At 41.3% G+C, this 19,303-nt stretch overlaps 1 protein-coding gene across 2 annotated transcripts in view; it reads left to right on the top strand.

Annotated features, from left to right (window-relative positions):
• Positions 1-124: 124 nt before the first annotated feature.
• Positions 125-19,303, top strand: part of ZDHHC5 (zinc finger DHHC-type palmitoyltransferase 5) — a 78,794-nt gene continuing 59,615 nt past the window's right edge. The window contains exon 1 of one of the 2 annotated variants that reach the window (XM_053282229.1): positions 125-308. The gene's annotated coding sequence lies outside the window, so the exon portion shown is untranslated. Of the gene's footprint in view, positions 309-371; positions 488-19,303 lie in introns of those variants that run through there. The other variant, XM_053282236.1, reaches the window with a different exon arrangement.

Raw genomic sequence — 19,303 nt, 5'->3', positions numbered from 1 at the left:
GCAAACGAATCGCTTCTCCCATTGAGCCTATCAGTTCCTGCGCGTGACCGCACGAGAGGAAAGGAGGGTGCGTGGGGGGTAGAGGGCGCGCGCACGCGCGGGCGGGGCGGGTGGGGGTAGGCGCTCCAGCCAACCGGCGAACTCCGGCACGAGCTCGAAGCGGCTTTGAGAGCGCGCGTGCGCGTCCTGTTCCGCTTGCTGGTGGTGCTTCCTTTTAGCGCTTGGGCCGTGCGAGGGAACGAGCTCTTTGCCGCACGGGGCGGGAGCCAGGCGCCAGGCACGGTAGCAGAGGGGAACGGCGTTGGCGGGTGAGTGCCAGTCGAGGTGGTGGGTCAGGGGGTAGAGGTGGCCGTGGCGACTTGAGGAAGGAAGGGGGAAAAGGAAGAGGCTCATCTCCACCTAAAGACGAGGCGGGCATGGAGACGGGGCTTCCCGGCAACGGGGGTGGAGGCGCCCTGGGCCTAACGGCTCCCTGCCCTTCTCTGGGGTAATATGGAGAGAGGGGGAGGAAGGAAGGAAGGAAGGTGGCTGGCTGCGTTGTGCGCGCGCGCTCCTCTTATCTCCCCCCCCCTTCCGCCTTTCCTGTCGTGGTCGGGCCGCGAGTGTAACTTCCACCCCACCCACCACTCGGGGCCCTTCGCATGTATGTGGCACCCCCCCCCCCGCTTAGCTTTCTCTTTATGACAACTCGTATGGGTTCCAGCGCCGGTTAATTCTATTTCCCCCTTCTTTAAAAAAGTTACAAAATCTTTTCTTTGGCCCCAGTGCCGGTAACATCCCGTCTTACCAGCAATACCTAAAATACTTGGAGTGGATAAATTACTTTCTTCGAACCTAATTCGCTTCCCGTTTCATAAAACCCTGGTCACTTGATAAGGTGACAGCCTACTTAGGGGAATTGTTCAGCTTGCGCCTTCTTCTAGGTCTGAGGTTGTCGTTCTAGGCCAGAACTTGAAGTTTGTTGTGAGGATCGGTAGAGTGAAGGAACTTGGTTGAAAGCAAGGGGAGTTGTTTCTGCTTCTGAATCTATGCTCACTTTGGCTATGTGACCACAGCCCTAGTCTCTGAAACAGATAGCCAACCTTCATTAATATCATCAGGAGGATAATGCTTTCCAAAATACATTGAAATGTGTGCTTGAAAAGCAAATATACTAACTACTAGTAGGGCAGTACACATGCATTAATTGGCTAGCATTGCATCTTGTACCCAGATTCACACCTGAGTGCTGCCAAGCCCCCAAGTTCTCTGTTTGGCTGCATATGAAGGAAAAAATGAAGAGCATTAGCTGCTGCCCTAGGGATTTGGGGAGGGCACACTGTATTATCTGTACTTCTCATATATGCTTTGTGCACAGCAGTACAAGTCTATTTCCGGTGACAGTATGTGAGGATTTTCCATAGTACTCCTCTATTTTGCTTTTCAGAAATCAAATAATTCTTCTCTCTCTCTGGTGCTCAGAGTCATCTTGTAATGGATGGTGCAGTCCTCTTGTAGTGTTTACATGAACAAGCACTTTAGGAGTAGAAGTACATGTACGTTGCCCTAACTCTTCAACAAGAACAGAGCAAGGTTGTACTCGAATTACAAGGGCTACTTTTAACTTTTCCACATTGCTACACTAATTATATAAATGCATTTCCCATACAATTCTAAGTCAGTGTGTTCTTTTGTTAATTCAGTTTCTCTTTGCACCCAAGTAGTAAGTGCTCCCTTGTAGGCAAGGGACTGTGGCTTGGTGGAACACATGCTTTGCGTGCATAAGGAATTGGGTTTGATCCCTGACATCTCCAGGTAGCCTGAGGAAGACCCCCTGTCTAAAACCCTGGAGAGCCTGTGCTGGCCCGTGTAAACATTACTGACTGAGCAGTTATCTGTCTCTGTATATGGCAGTTTCATATGCTCTGTGTATTTCTTCTTCCATTCCATGCTCTCTCTTTTCTATGCCTCTTAGCGTGTGTACATTTGCACTTTCTGAGCTGCATCATCAGTTTTCCCTCCTCCTGTTTCCAAAACCACAGTCTCTGTAGCTCCATCCATTACTCACGCTTTCTCTTGTACCTGTGATATCCTGTCCTTTACCTGTTCTTCTTTCTGTCATTCCTTCATTTTTGTTCTTTACTTACCCCACAAGCCTCAATTTATCTCTAATTTCTTACCCCCTTCCTTCTCTGTCTCACTTTTTTTATCATCGCTCCCCTTGGCCACCTTATCTCTATTCTTCTTCAGCTCTGTGGTAACAGCAAACAACAATTTTACTTTCTCAGCTATTAACACATTAACGATTAACACATTGAGGTAATCTCCGATGCAGGTGGATGATATAGTGTGGCTGTCTGGTTGCAATAGACTGGAAGAACTGGTGCCAATTCTGTCATGATACTCTGAATCAAGGAAAAAGTAGAGCAGTGCAGACAGGCTGGATTCAGATGTCACACTAAATTAGGGAAGCTATCATGAACCTCAGACCCAACATGTGTAGTTTGCATTCCTGGTTTAAAACAAACTAGGAGCCCTTTCTTACGAGCAGTGAGAAAGGGTGAGAGGGTTAGCAGGGAGGAAACCTTAAAAAGCTTACCTCCCTGCATATGATCCAGGGCTCCCTCTTCAATGGGTGGAGCACCTACCGATTACTGGCTGCTGCCGGTAGCTTGAGGGGGAGGTCAGTGCCGGGATGCATCCCCATCCCCAGATTGCCCGTAATGAGGATCTCCCCTTCCTTCCCCAGAGCTGGCCGGGATGCAAGCAGAAATGGGTTAGGAGACCGCTCACTCTCCTAACCTTGTTTTAGAGGGTCGCTGCCTAGGCAGGTTTGCTACTGAGGCATTGCCGGGATCAAGCCCAATTCGAGTGGTGCACATGTGCACGCAAAACTGGGCTGGGCTTCCTTAGACTGGTTTTGCCTGTACATGTGAATAGCTTCTAGGTATAGCCATTTTCTGAACTTGGAAAATCCCATTTTGTTCCAACTACAGTTTATGAACAAACCTAGATATCAAACTGGTTTGAATACTAGTTTGATATCCTGGCTTGTTCACAAACTGCATTTAGAACAACCTGGAATTTGCCAGGTTCAGATGCAGTGACAAATCCCTTGTTATTAAACTAGGAATGAAAGTTGCAAATTGTCTCTCATGTGTTTGTGTGATCTTAAGGTTCATGATCATAATACTAAAACATGTTTTAGTATGATGCCTGAATCTGGCCATAGTGATGCAGACATCCTCCCATTCCCATTCTTGATGGATTTGGAGTACAACTTGAGCCCCTTTCTCATGTTATGTTGGTGGCAAGGGAATTGCTGCAATATGGTACCTTCCCATGCAGCCAGGGTAATGTGAGGAGCCCATGCTGTACCTCCTAACCACACCAGCATTGCTGTTCCTGGATGCTGGAGCAATGCTAACATGGTTAAGAATTGCATTTCCCCCAGAAATCCACAATTGCTTATGTAGGTGTTATGTTTAGGTTGCATAAAGGCACATGTTAAACTGAAGTATTTGTATGAAGACTACCTTTGTCAATGATGGGGATAAAATTCTATTAATTAATAAAATTAGCTGTGGAACCCATATGGATACCAGAAAACAGGTGGCCTATTACAAATAGATTGTATTACTGGGCCTCCCTGGGCGGTTCACAATCTAAAAACAACCATTAAAACATTAACACAATTTAAACAATTTAACATACAAATAAAAACTCTCTAACCTGAAGCTTGATAAATGATATGAAGCTTGATAAATGATAATGATAAACTAAAAACCTAGCTAAACAGGTATGTTTTTGGGTCCTTCTTAAAAATATTCAGAGAAGGGGAGACTTTAGGAGTGATATTTTTAAAAAAAGAAAAGTACCAGAAGCAACTTTTCAAATACTAAAGCAGTGTTTCCAAATCTGTTGTTCTTCCTGTGGCATACTTGGATTAAGGGTGGAGGGGATGGGCACACTGTTTTCCCACCCACTCACCCTTTTTTTTTGACAGTGGCTTTGCTGCTGCACAATTTCTAATTTTTTACACTCTCATCTCCTGGTGCATTATGGGGCAAGTCATCTGCAAAATCTGTGAATCTAAACTCCTAGCTTTGCAACTGACTCACTTCTTATCCATTGAGAAGGAGGTGCCTGTTGTCCAGGGTGTCACAGAGAATGCCAGCTGCAAAGCTGGGAGTTTAAACTCCCCTTGTTGGAGCTGATGTCCTATAATGCACAGGGAAGGAGGCATCCCCTTCTAGATGCACAAAAGAGCAAGTTAACTGCAAAGCTGAGGGTTTAGACTCTCAGCTTTTGCAGCTGACTCACCCCATAATGCACTGGGAAGGGAGCAACCTGTTCCTGGTGCATAAAGGAGCAAGTCAGCTGCAAAAGCTGAAAAAAACACTTTGCTTTTGCAGTTGACTCTTTATGAATCAGGAAGGAGGTGTCTCCTTCTCAGTGCGTTATAGGGCAGGTTGGCTGCAAAAACAGGGGACTCCTAACTTTTGCTGACTTGGAGCGAGTTGCATGCTACACTAGCCAGTGTCCTATGGCACACTGGTTGGTAATCACTGTACTAGAGAATGCTTCCTGAGATGATTTAAGGTGATGTTTACCGTAACCAAATCCTTTCCTCAGATCCCTTGTAATTCTCTTGTAATTCTTTCTCTTTCCTCAGATCCCTTTCTGGCACACAGGCAGAGGACTTGGGAGAGAAGTGGATCTTTTCTCATTTGCACTGGGATGTGAAGAAGATAAGGAACAGTGGGAGCACTCTCCTGCTCAAAAGCAAATCCTGCTGTTTTTTATCTTCTAAAAAATGGCAGTGGAAAGGAGACCTCTAGAGAGGAAACCTGTGTGGTGCTGGGTGTCCTATTCACCAGAGGGTTGGGGCACTTGCTGCTGGCATGTGGATTTGTAGATGTCTGATCAAATCTTCTACTTAGAAGGAATTAAGTTCTTCCCCACACACACACCCTCTTCCAGCTGATTGGTTTGGTGTTGAGTTGTATGTATGGCTAGAACTGAACTTGATAGCATAAAAGTAGTAGTGATGTAGAAACCTGAGGCTTTGTTTCGTTGCTTGAAAGGAAGAAACATGATGGAAAACACTGCTGGGTTCAGGAAATATCCAAGTCAGCTAGGCCTTAAAACATTATACAAAAATAAATAATACACAGTATTATACCGCTGGCAAGTGGATTTGTAGATGTCTGATCAAATCTGCTACTTAAAAGGAATTAAGTTCTCACACACACACACACACACACCCTCTTCCAGCTGATTGGTTTGGTGTTGCATTGTATGTATGGCTAGAACTGAACTTGATAGCATAAAAGTAGTAGTGATGTAGAACAATGAGGCTTTGTTTCATCTACCACAAAGTTGCTTAAAAGAAAGAAACATGATGGAGAACACTGCTGGGGTCAGGAAATATCCAAGTCAGCTAAGCCTTAAAACATACCAAAATAAACACATTAACAACCCTACACGTATTTTTATGACTTTGTTTCAGACTACCTGAACCTCATTTTTCTGCTGTTGCTTTGTAGTACGGCAAGGTCTATTTTAATGGCCTCATTGCCACAGGCTTGAGCATTGGTGTAGGACAGTGGCTAAGAGGCCCTGCTATGAACTGGGAAGTCCCTGCTTAAAATTTTACCCTTCCTATTAGCTCCCTAGGTGGCCTTAGGCAAGCCAATCCTTTTCATTCTGTTCTCCAACTACAATATATGGGAGATACCTTTTAGGGTTATTGTAAGGATTGATTGATTGATTTAAGTGCCGTCAAGTCGGTGTTGACTCTTAGTGACCACATAGATAGATTCTCTCCAGGATGATCTGTCTTCCACTTGGCCTTTAAGGTCTCTCAGTGGTGCATCCATTGCTGTCATAATCGAGTTCATCCACCCTGTTGCTGGTCATCATCTTCTCCTCTTTCCTTCAACTTTACCCAGCATTATGGACTTCTCAAGGGAGCTGGGTTTTTGCATAATGTGCCCGAAGTAGGATATTTGAGCCTGGTCATTTGTGCCTTGAGTGAAAATTCTGGATTGATTTGTTCTGTGATCCATTTCTTTGTTTTTCTGGCTGTCCATGGTATCCTCAAAAGCCTTCTCCAACACCAAAGTTCAAAAGTGTCAATACTTTTTCTATTTTGCTTCTTCAAAGTCCACCTTTCGCATCCATAGAGTGTCACGGGGCAAACCATTGTCTGAACAATTCTAATCTTTGTAGGTATAGACACATCACGGCATCTAAATATCCTTTGCAAGGCCTTCATTGCAACCCTACCAAGCGCTAGTCTGTGGCATATTTCTTGACTGCTGGATCCTTGACTGTTGATGGTTGATCCTAAAGGCAGAAGCTATCTACCACTTAAGTGTCTTCATTATCAGTTCTGAGGCTGATTGCTGTACCTGTTGCTATTAGTTTAGTCTTCTTTTCATTTAGTCATAGTCCCATTTTTTCACTGTGCTCCTTGACTTTTACAACTACAGCCTGCAGATCATCCGCATTCTCAGCTTTCAGAGTGGTGTAATCAGCGTAGCGCAGGTTACTGATGTTTCTTCCTCTAACTTTAAAACCATGCTCATCTTCTTCCAATCCAGTTTCTCTCAGTATATGTTCAGCATATAAGTTGAACAAATAAGGAGAAAGTAGACAGCCTTGTCTTACTCCTTTGCTGATCTAGAACCAGTCTGTTTCATCATTTTCTGTCTGGACTGTGGCTTCCTGTCCTGTGTATATGTTTCTCATCAGAACAATGAGATGTTCTTGGGACACCTATTTTCCTAAGGATATTCCACAACTTGACATGGTCGACCCAATCGAAGGCTTTTCTGTAGTCAATACAGCACATATTGACTTCCTTCTGGTATTCTTTGGCTTTTTCAATTATCCAGTGTGCACTGGCAATGATGTCTCTTGTTCCCTGGCCTTTTCTGAAACCAGCTTGAACATCCGGCATTTCCCTTTCCACATAGGGCTCTAATCTGCATTAGATGATCCTGAGCATTATTTTCCTAACATGTGAAATTAAGGTTATTGTGCGATGGTTTGTGCAATCTGTTAAGTCTCCTTTTTTGACCTCTTCTAGTCTGTTGGCCACTGTGTCATTCTTCAAATTTGTTGGTATAGTTAGGTTAGAGCCTTGACTGGTGGTTCTTCTGTTGCCTGCCATATTTCTGTAGCTATTCCATCAAATCCTGTAGTCTTCCAACTTGGTAATTACCAGAGTGATGATCTAATTGTGGATTTCATCTTCCTGTACTAGAGGTTCTTGCAATTAGGGAATATCTTCTAGAGTATCTTGGATGTTGACGTCCCTGCTGTACAGATTTTCAGTATACTCCTTCCATCTCTGTTTGATCTTCTCTGACTCAGTTACTATTTGTCCTTTGGTGTCCCTTAACATACCAATTCATACCCATGGGATTGTTTTTAATGAAAGGCGGTATATAAATTTAACAACGGTGGATTTGATTTAAATCAAACTGATTTAAATCACGATTTAAATCACGATTTAAATCACTAGCAGGGTGGCTAAAAATAAAAAAAATCCGATTTAAATCAAAAAACCGATTTAAATAAAAAAATTGGATTTTTTTGATTTAAATCGGATTTTTTTGATTTTTATCCACCCTACTAGTGATTTAAATCATGATTTAAATCGTGATTTAAATCAGTTTGATTTAAATCAAATCCACCCTGTTTAACAATAAAGAAAATAAAATAAAGGTTGGAACCTCCTGAGTTCAGAGATCTTTTGGAAAACTTTCCTTGTTTTTCTGTCTATTTCCATGGTCAGGGTCTTTACAGATGTCACTGTAGTACTGCTCCTTGTATCTTCTAACAGCTTTCTGAAAGTCCTTATTAAGTTCCTTCCTGAGGTATTTATCTTTCTTGACTTGGGCTTCTGTAATCCTTGTAAGGATTACAACAAACAAATACACGTGGGATGCTTTGAACAATCAAAAGCACTATACAAATTATTATGCTTTTTTAGCTTTAAGAATGCTAATGCTTCCTAGATACCAGATAATTCTAATTTGATTCATTGTTAATATCCTTTATATCACCTTCCTGTGAAGGAAGTATTATCTTATTTAGAACTTTAGGGTCTCACTGATGGAACTAAGGAAGCATGTTTTTGTCAATTACTAGTGAACTAGCCCTCCAGTACATTATTTAATGTTCTTTTCCCAGAAGGCCTTAAATACAAAAAAAAAGGGTTCAGCTCTGTGACATTGTCAGTTTCTGGACAAATATGTTAAATTACCTGCAAAGTGTTCTAAAGAAAATCTAAATTTGTCTCTGTAGGTTGCCAAGGGCAAATGAAATACCATGCTTAGGTTTCCAAATGTTGATGAGATTTTCAGTTTTTTGTAATATTCAAGCTGTTCAGGTTTATAAAGCTCTTCCTGTGAGATAGTGGCTTGGTGACTTGTAACTGAGTGGATGTTGGGTAGAGGTCCTGACGAAACTGATTCTTCTGTTGATAGGATTTCCTAAGCTTCTTGGGCAAGACACTCAAAGTCTGTCACTGCAGGGACATCACCATTACATGGGCTTTGCAAGAACTCCGTTAATGTTTTCTTTGCAGGCCCACTTGTACTGTGGCTTGTATGAGTGGGCTTGCAGGTGTCTTCTGTCTACCTCATGTTCAGAGTGATGCCAAAATAATCACTTTAGGTTTCCTTACAACTTCTCTTCAGACTATCCAGTCATCATGTAGGCTGTACATGTACACAATTGTCAGTCACTTTAGAATGAAGTACAAGTCGTGGGACTTCCGAGGACTCATTAAGATACTTTCCTCTCCCTTCCTAATCGGACAGTAGCAAGTTGACTGAGGTCTAAGGCCCTCCCCTCTGATATAGTAGGGAATAGGAGAGTATATTTATCTCTTCCGCACCATGGTTAGGGGAGAATTTGGGAAGGAAACGGGGATCAGGGGTTGTGTGCCTCAGGGCATATATCACCTGACTCTCTTTCTCCTCTCTTCCCTGGTCCGGTGTACCAAAATATGTTAAGGACTCTGACCACTGAAACTTGTAGTGTCAGAAGGGGGCAGGGTTGATTTGATTTTAATTACTTAAATCACCATTTAAATAACTACTTAGGAAGATTCTACTTAATCATCATTTTCTAGTAAAAGTACATTCTTGTCTAATAACCTTAATACATATTCAGAGGTGTTGGTTTCATTTTTAGAAGGTAGGTACATGCTATAATAGGTGCACATTTCTCATAATGCTGTTTTATTTGGGTAACCAGGCCTTGCATTTCTTTGTTGCGCTGTTTGCATTTCTGCCTTACCCACAGGTACAGGAACTTCATTAAAATAGTCCCAAATTGGGTCTCTTTTACAGCTTGCTTCCATGATAGGTATTTCCCTTCTACACTGGAGGATACACTCAGAAAAAGTTTCCTCAGGTCTGCATTAATATATTATTTTAGCTTTTGGTTTCACTTTCTATTCCCCTCCCCTATTCCTTGCATCTATATTCTTCTCGCTCAGATAATTCATTGATCTTCTTTGTCTTTGCACTTTTAGAGAGAGGGGAAACAAGGTGTGTGTGTGTGCGCGCGCTCATGCTACCTGTACACCACATGCAGAATAGGATTGACCAGGTCTGTTATCTCTCATCCCCATACTGCTGTTAACATATCCATATAATGTAATTAGAAGTTATGATTAATATTCATGATGATATCTTTGACCTATGTTCTTTTCTTAATGATTTTTTTTGAAATTCTGACTTTAAAAAAAACCCAATTTAAATTTTTAAAAATGCTTTTACAAAATTATAGATTTTTATCAACCCTTGGAGGGGAAAATAATTAATACTGGCAGAAAAGCACTTCTGATTCTTTCCTCCACAATTGTTTAAGCTGTTAGGGGCTTGATCAGGCCAATTTCACAGACCCCATACACCCTCCCTCAATATTTTCTCTTGAAGGGCAGTGAGCATACTTAGTTCTCATGCTGCTGAGGGTTTTCTTATATTTACAAGCCTATGTTTTTTGCATACATGAGAAGTCTAAACTTGCAGAAATCATTATCTTGTTCATAGGTACCCAGCTAGGCATGGGATCACCACATTTGGTATTCAAAGGAATGGTGGTGATTCTAGGAGTAAGCCAACCAGGAATGTGATGTGCTACTAATGGTCCCCTTTAATTGGTAAAGTCTAGCTAACCAGTGAATGTGATGTGATAAGTGTCCCCATTCAAACTTTTCTCAGGGAAAATATAAATTGCAGAAATTATTAGTTGATATTTGAGAAGCATATTCTTCCAGTTGTTATAAGAACCAGATTCACTTAGCAAAGTTTGCGAATATAGATATTTGATAAGCTGACATTTACAACAAAAAACACATACTGTACTCATTTATTTATGAGGAGAACCTTGCTCGGTAGATAAGGAAAAGAGGAACTGTGTATTGGCAGCTGTTCAGGCAAGGGCATATAGAAGATTTAAAGAAACCAGTGGTGATAGGAAAATAGAAGATCACCAGGAAAGTGTGAAATATTGAAAACAATAGAATGACAAGAGATGCTTTAAAGAATAAGTAGACCTTCTGCAGATGAAGACTAGGCCTACAGCTTTAATTAATGTGACTGATTGATTTTTGAGTCTGAGTGAAATTTGCTTCTCCCCCTCTGTTAAGGGGAGAGGAGCTTAGAACAAACAGAGCTGCTTGGACTTGGAAGATTCTATCAGTGTGCAAGCCACACAGATGTGTCTTTCATCCTTCTTTGTGTAAGTTGAATGGCATTTGTAACCCATCCTTTTTAATATTGGATGTCTCCCAAATTAAGTGTAAAACTACTAAAGATGACTGAATAATCTAATTTTAAAAAAAGTTCTCTTCAGGATATGCAAAAAAAGCACCTTAATTAAGACTGTGCATTATTTGAATTTATATGTTAAATGCTGGACATTAATTGGTTTAAAAAATCCTTAACCGGTTGCTAATTCCTATAACATTTTTAGAAAGTTTTGCAGTGATGATTGTATAGTGCAAAGCTGATTGTGATAAAGAAGGCTTTTCACCTTGAGCAGTAGCTTGAAGGGCAGTCTTTGCATGAAGCATGGCTTAAAATATGTGCTTATGTGGTACATAATTACCCCATCTTACAAGGCAGCACAAAACAGCATCTTTAAATTTCTAGTAGGACTTTGAGAATGAGGTGGAGATCAACATTGAGGTGGTGAGTGGGAAGCTAATGTGTTTTGGAGAAAAGAATATGGCCTGTCTCAGCATGACTAGTATTGGTGGTATTGACAGTGTTCTAGAATGAAGAAGGTATGAATCTAGAGAGCCAAGAAGTGTGCAATCACTAATATAGTAGCTTTCGACAAAGTTCCTCATCAAAGACTCCTGAGAAAACTTAACAGTCATAGGATAAGGGGGAAAGTATATGTGTGGATTGCTAACTGGTTGAAAGACAGGAAACAGAGGGTAGATATAAATGGAGAGTTTTCACAATGGAGGGAAGGAAGAAGTGGTGTCCCCCAGGGATCTGTATTGGGACTGGTGCACTTTAATTTATTTGTAAATAATCTAGAAGTAAGGGTAAGCAGCGAGGTGGCCAAATCTGCAGATGATACCAAACTCTTTTGGGTAGTGAAATCCATTACGGATTGTGAGGAGCTCGAATAGGATCTCTTCATACTGGGGGAGTGGGTGACAAAGTGGCAAATGAGGTTCAATATTGGCAAGTGTAAAGTGATGTATATTGGGATGAAAACCCCCAACTTCAAGTATACATTGATGGGATCTGAGCTGTCTGTGACTGACCAGGAGAGGGAGCTTGGTGTCATGGTGGACAGCTTGTTGAAAGTGTCGACCCAATGTGCGGCAGCTGTTAAAAAGGCCAATTCCATGCTAGGGGTCATTCGGAAGGGGATTGAAAATAAAACTGCTCATATTATAATACCCTTATACAAAATTGTGGTGTGGCCACAGCTGGAGTATTGTGTACAATTCTGGTCACCACATCTCAAAAAGGACTTTGTAGAACTGGAAACGGTGCAGAAGAGGGCAACCAAAATGATCAGGGGCCTAGAGCACCTTCCTTATGAGGCAAGGCTACGACACCTGGGGCTTTTTAGTTTAGAAAAAAGACAGCTGTGGGGAGACATGATAGAGGTCTATAAAATCATGCATGATGTGGAGAAAGTGGACAGAGAGAAATTCTTCTCCCTCTCCCATAACACTAGAACCAGGGGTCATCCCATGAAATTGATTGCCAGGAAATTTAGGACCAACAAACGGAAGTACTTTTTCACACAACGCATAATCAATTTGTGGAATTCTCTGCCACAAGATGTGATGACAGCCAACAACCTGGATGGCTTTAAGAGGGCTTTGGATAACTTCATGGAGGAGAGGTCTATCAATGGCTACTATTCTATCAATACTATTCCTATCAATGGCTACTATTCAATGGCTACTATATCTCCCCCCCCCCTTTTGTCTTAACGAATGTTTTACTTTGTTTTTATTCTGTTGTAAACCGCCCAGACACGCAAGTTTTGGGTGGTATGAAAATGTTTCGATTAAATAAATAAATATTCTGAGGGCTACAGGCCACTTCCAGCCTCAAAGGCAGGATGCCTCTGAATACCAGTTGCAGAGGAGTAACAGCAGAAGGGAGGGCATGCCCTCAACTCCTGCCTGTGGCTTCCAGCGGCATCTGGTGGGCCACTGTGTTAAACAGGATGCTGGACTTGATGGGCCTTGGGCCTGATCCATCAGGTAATTTCTTAAGTAATGTGTCAGTAGCAGAAGCATTATAATGTAAAGGATGTAGAATTGGGGTTAGGAAGAAAGTGGATGGAAATGGGAATTGATTTTACCAAGTTCTTGTCTGCGAGGTGGGAGGACCCTTGAGACATGATCCAATGCTGTCAGGTGTGTGTGGAGAGGAAAATTCTGGAATAGATTCTTAAAAGGGAGGCTGGGAAAGTGAGAATGAAAGTAAGAGTCAAGGGGAGCAGTTGTTTATGAAGAAAACAAGGCTTGAATGAGGGGCAGAGGGTCCCTTTTTACTGATAAATGGAGCTTTGCTAAAACAAAGCATGGAGGATTAACTGAAGGGAGTTGAGGTGAGAGTCAGGAATATATGTCAGAGGAAGATAACTTGGGGGACGTGAGGTTGATGGGTTTTCTTAAAATTTTCAGTGGAAAGAGTGAATAAATATAAGGGAGTTGGAATCAAATTGAAGGAAGGGTTTGTAGAATGGTAAAATGTAAGTATGAAAGTCCTACTAGACTAAAGCAGATCCGCTTGATTTCAAAATAAGTGGGGTGCTACGGAGAGCCAGTTTAGGTGAAGCTGCTTCATGAAAAGTTATTATGTGAATAAGAGTTCCATGTGACTAGCATCATGTTTAAAAGATTCTTATCCTGTATACAAGCCTGTAAATATGCAATGCTTATTTATTTATTTATCATATTTGTATACCGCCCCAAACTTTCGTGTCTGGGTGGTTTACAATAATATAAAACCAGTTAAAAACATATGCAAAAACTTTAACAATTTAACAATTTAAAAATAACCAGAGATTAAAACCCAAAAATATTAGGAAGCTGAGAAAGCTTGGGCGAAAAGATAGGTTAAGATACACTAGCAATCCTTGGTCCAGGCACGTATTACAGTGTTGTTGCAAATAGCACACACTCATTTGAGTGTCTATTTCATTTACAGGATCTCCCCAAGTTACAAACATTCAACTTATAAAGCGCTCCATAACATATTCCATTAAGGAAGCTCCTAACCTACAAATAACAATCTGCACATACAAACAGGTTATCACTCTTGGGGATTAGATGCATTCCGAGTTATAAGCATCCGACTTACAAACTTTTGGAATACAAGCTGTTTGTAAGTTGGTGACTTTCAGATGAAATCCAGCACAGTTGCTTGGAATAGGAACTGCTGCAAATCAAGTGAAGATTGTTTTTGTGGCAGGCAGCTTCATTTAATATGGAAATTCTGAGAATGGTAGTCTGACTTTTAGAAATGCAGTCTCAATGTGCTGAGGGAAGACAATGCATGCTAAAGATAACAAAGCAACCAAATAATTGACTTGCAGCTGTAAAAGTGAAATTTTGGAATATCCATTAACTAGAGCTGCATTCAGTTTGTGGGTTATAGTTAAGGGCATTAGAGTTGTTGCTGTTACACATAAGAGTTGACTCTTATGTCAGTATTTAGGGCAGTGTTCTTTATTGCAAGGCCAGGGAGCCCATGGCATGTCTCATCAACTGTAAGAGTGGCTCCCTGACTACTTTTTTATTGGCCCTGTTCAGAATTTTGGCTGAAGCTGAATACTCTGCACAGTCACCCTGGGACCATGTGGAGATGACTGTTCTCACTGTGCATTGCTGTACTTGGCCCAGTGCTGATGGGGCTCGTTTAAGTGAAATTGAGCCCCTGCACCATCTTGTAAAGTGTAAACAGAGTGCTGGGAAGTGTAGCCTTTTCTAGCACTTTACCCTTGGAGCTCTTGAGAGGGTTCTATCTCTTTTTAAGGGCCCTCCCAGCACTGAGAAAAGTGCAGTACAGGAGAACCCTGTTACTCACGGGGGTTCTGTTCAGAACCATGGAGATCAAGGAAATAAAAGGAGTCAAGCAGGAGGGTGCAATCTATGGTACTACAATGAAGGTTGGTAGAGGAGCCAAGGTTAATAATGACTGAATAGATGCCTTGGTGGTGGTGGTGATGATTGTGGTTTTAAGTGTAATGTATAGGGTAGCTGCTGGAATAGGGAGGATCAGGAGCAGAAATAGTTAAGGCAGTCGAAGTAAGCAACACTCCAACATTTGGAGGCAAAGGGGAGAAAGGAATTAGTCATAGAACCAACAAAGAGAGGCAACAAAACCAAACATTGCCCAAGATCTGGTAGAAGATGTAAGTTGTCAGACTGTTTAGAAATAATGACCAAAATGCTATCAAATTCAGCATTTATGACTGGAAAATTAACCAGAAAGACCAGTATTTTTAATTTCAAAGGGGCATGGATCAAAAGGGGGGGGGGGCTTTGTTAAAAGGAAAATGTAAGACGCAGGCATGATAAATCCTGCCAGGATGTTTGGAGGTTGTTTTAAGTCTTTGCTTAGAAGCACAAATAAAATGTAAACCAGAGATTGAAAAAGACACAAATAAGATGAAAGGATGCCATAATGGTTAAATAGAGTGGAGGACATAAAAAGCAGGTTTTTCCAGTTTTTGCTTTTTAAAAACTGGAAGTTTTGTACAAATAAAGAAAATCAGAGCACATAAACTCTGCCTGCCATGTCAATTTACATCTGGATTGCCAAAAAAGGAAATTACAGTGCAAGCACAAATATATAAAACCAAAATTTATTTAAATACATCAAAAGCAGTGAATCCATTATCCATGTAGAAATTCTGAAGGAAGACTGTTGCAGAGAAGCTAAATGAATTCTGTGCATCAGCTGCAAAAGACTAGAGAAAGCATTCACTTGAACTATTGAGTATCCAATTTCCATTAGGTTATTAAAAAGATAGTAAATAAAATGATTGGCTGACATGCAAACTAACAAAGTACATGCATAAGGAGGGACTGTGGGGACATAGCAACTCCCTCAGTTACTCTGTATGTACACGGTTGCACAAGTGGGCAGAACTTCCCAGCTTTAGAACTAGCTTACGGTTTAGTCACTGGTGTTGGATAGCATCCACATAAAAGTAATCACTTCACATATAAGTTAGTATAACTGAGGAAGACTGCCAACATAGCCCCATTTTCCAAAAAATGTTGCAAAGCATATTCCCATTGGTTAGAATATAGACTGTTTGTTACTGGTGGGAGATATATTAAGGTTTACTTTTGAAGTTTTAGATGCCTTTAAAATGAATTCTGACACATTCATGGCAGATAACTCTGACAATAGTTATTGGCCACCATAAATAAACCCTCCATGTACAAAGCCAGTATGCCTCAGAAAAACAGATTTTGGGGACAAGCTGGGCAAAGTCATTGCTTATAACCTGTGACCTTGCAAAGGTATCTGGCTAAACACTGTTGGAAATATAGAACACTAGTCTGAATCAGTAAGACATTTCTTGTTGATAGAGAGTCTAGCACCATTTATTTAAATTTGCCCCCTCTTCATAAAATGGCCTTTCAAATCACTTTTTATTTAACCAATAAGATCAAATAAAACTACTATTAAAATAACAAAAACCAAAAGACTCTGTTCTCTAGCAAGCAGAGTAACCAGTGCATCATACATGAATGCATTATTCACTAAACCCCCTTTCTAGCTTCTGGGCAGTAACTTTACAGCACTTTTGATTACATGAGAGGCAACATTTTTGAATGAACCCACCTGCACACAACACTGCTTTACTAGATTTATTTATTTATTCATTCATTCATTCAATTTATATACTGCTTTTCATTATAATAATCTCAAAGCAGTTTACAATATAATTACAACAATGCATAATTAAAATACAAACGTACATATCTCAAAAATTAAAATACATAATACAAAAGTACAAATATTATAAATATAAAAATCTCTATATAAAAAATTAATAACCCATAAAATACATAACACAAAGCAGCAGCAATTAAAAAAAAACCCACAATGCTATCATTCAAAAGCCTGGGTGAAGAGCCATGTCTTTACTTTCCCCCTAAAAACTGTCAAGGAGACTGAGGAGCGGATTTCAGCCCTGAGAGTATTCCAAAGCCTGGAGGCGATGACTGAGAAGGCCCTGTCCCACCTGCTTGACAAATGAGCCTCTCTCACTGTCAGTATGTTTAGCAGAGCCCTCTCTGATGGGCAGAAACCCTTGGGAGTCAGATGGTCAGAAACTCTTGGGAGCAGTTGATCAGATACCTTTGCTTTCTTAAGTTTTATTTGTTGTAAGATTTTTTGCTGATCTACATACTCTTGCTTTGTTTCCACTTATATTGTATCTCATATTGTGCATACATTTTATTTTATACTTTAGAGATGACTAACACTCTTAGCTATTTAATTGGGAAATCCTATAGAGATGAGAGTTCATAATCTTTCTCTTCTGTTGAATCGTATTAGTTCATGACTTAATGGTAGACTTGGTTTTATTCTGTGTTTTATGTTTCTGTATAATGTCTCACTCAAAATATATCTAGGCAGTTTACAATTTTTAAAAAAACCAGTAGTTTAAAAATAAAATTAAGAACATAAGAAAAGCCCTACTGTATCAGGCCCAAGGCCTATCTAGTCCAGCACCGTTTCACACAGTGGCCACCAGATGCCTCTGGGAAGCCCACAGGCAAGAGCGGAGGGCGTGCCCTCTCTCGTACGGCTATTCCCTGCAACTGGTATTTTGAGGCATCTTGTATCTGAGGCTGGAGGTGGCCTATAGCCCTCTGACTAGTAGCCATTGATAGACCTGTCCTCCATGAATTTATCTAAACTCCTCTTAAAGCCATATCTAGTGGCAAAGAATTCCATAGGTTGATTATACGTTGTATGAAAAAGTACTTAATTTATTTATTTAACATATTTCCATACCACCTAAAACCTGCATCTCTGGGCGGTTTACAATTAAAATCCTTTAAACATTAAAATCATTTAAAACCCAACATTATTTTTTTTTAACAATTTAAACTGTTAAAACAGAACCCGGCACCAAATGCCTGATTTAAAAGGTATGTCTTCAAGACCCTTTCAAAAACTGGCAGGAGGTCAGTCCCTGCATCCGTATGTGTTCCAGAGCTCAGGACAGTAACTGAGAAGGCCCAGGTTGCTACCATACTTTGTCCTCTGAACTTGAGGTCTGTCATCCTCAGCACCTTTATTAAATATATTCATGGTTTGGGCTTTCTCCAGAGTGCTTGTTTGAGTTGGAATTTAAGTCTATTTTGGTTATTGGGAGTAACTTAGGCATTTCACTCACCACAAAGTTTCGCATGGAGCATGCTAGAAAGCACGTAATTTATTACACAACTGCCCTTTGGGATATCAAGAGATATATGGACTTTCATGATTCCCGGGAACACCTTAAAGATGAACTAGGGATTTGTATGGAAATGATTCTAGCAGTTCAGTTTGAAGCAGACTGCAAGCCAGTTCAAGTTGAACCGCCCCCTTGTTTGGTCCGAGGGCCGAGCGTGTTAGTCAGCTCAAGGGGACATGCTTGTAAACGGGTGAGGATTCATCTTTACAAGCAAAAGGGGAACCCAGTCTGCATTTAACAGCATGGCTCCGACCTCTGCTCCAGTGGTGAGAGGGTACCTTGTCGTCTGAGGCAGTGGCACAGCTCCTCCATCCTCAGGACTGAGTGTGGTGCTCCAGTGCGGCCTGGTTCTGGCCTCCACAGAGTCCATGCTGAAGGCTGGGCCCAGTCCACAGGTCTGAGGAGCCATGTGACCACTTCAAAGTGCCCTCTTGTCACTGGAGTGGCAGACCCTGCCCAGAGGTTGGAGGACGGCCGCTGGGCAGAGGAGGAGAAGCAGCAGCCAGGCTGCCTGCCGGGCGGGGTGGGGAACGAAATGAAGATGGGGGATGACAGGGAGAACTAAGGGTAAGATTATCTGCGCCAGGTCAGCTAGTTGGGTTTAAAATAACAAGTATATTCTATCTTGTAGTTGGATCTTCTCTATCTCTTGGAGACAGATAATTTGGATGGAATTCAATGCGACTCTGGGGTGAGGAGGTTGAGTCACATGCCAAGTTAATCATGACTAAGTTCGGTTGACTTCAGTAGGACACAAGTTATTCCTGACTAAATTATCTTATTGCAGTGGTGCTTAGTCATAACTAACTACCGTGACCCGCTGTATCCACTTGTACTATTCTGCAGTGTTCCATGGTATTTTAATCAGACCAACTATATCATCATAGTTTATCATATGCTAGACAATGTATGCCATTCTTTACATAAGTGCTTTCAGCCCCTTTGGACCTACAAACTTTATATCTTGTCTAATTGGCCGAACTATACCTACAGTGAGGGCAGGCCAAGCCTTTTTCAAAAGTTGAGGAAGCCATCCTTAACACTGGGTTGTTCACTGAGCATGCTCCAACAGACAGGACCTGACCTTTTGAACTGTAGGCGTGGCTAGCTTCCTGCCTGGAAGGCGGGCAGTCCCCAGTTCCAGTCCTGTCTTGCTCCAGAACACAGGGCTATGAAGGAGCTCCTGACGCCTTGTTTTTTTGTGGCTAGCTTTTCTAAACCTTCTTATCTCTCTACTCGCGTTTCTTCCCTCTACCACCTTGATCTGTGTGCCAGAAGGGGAAGGAAGGTGACTTGCTTCAATTTAATTTTCTAAAATTTTGTT

This window comes from Hemicordylus capensis, chromosome 1 (genome assembly GCF_027244095.1).
Source record: "Hemicordylus capensis ecotype Gifberg chromosome 1, rHemCap1.1.pri, whole genome shotgun sequence".
Classification (NCBI taxonomy): Eukaryota; Metazoa; Chordata; class Lepidosauria; order Squamata; family Cordylidae; genus Hemicordylus; species Hemicordylus capensis.
This window is presented reverse-complemented; position numbering and strand designations above follow the sequence as displayed.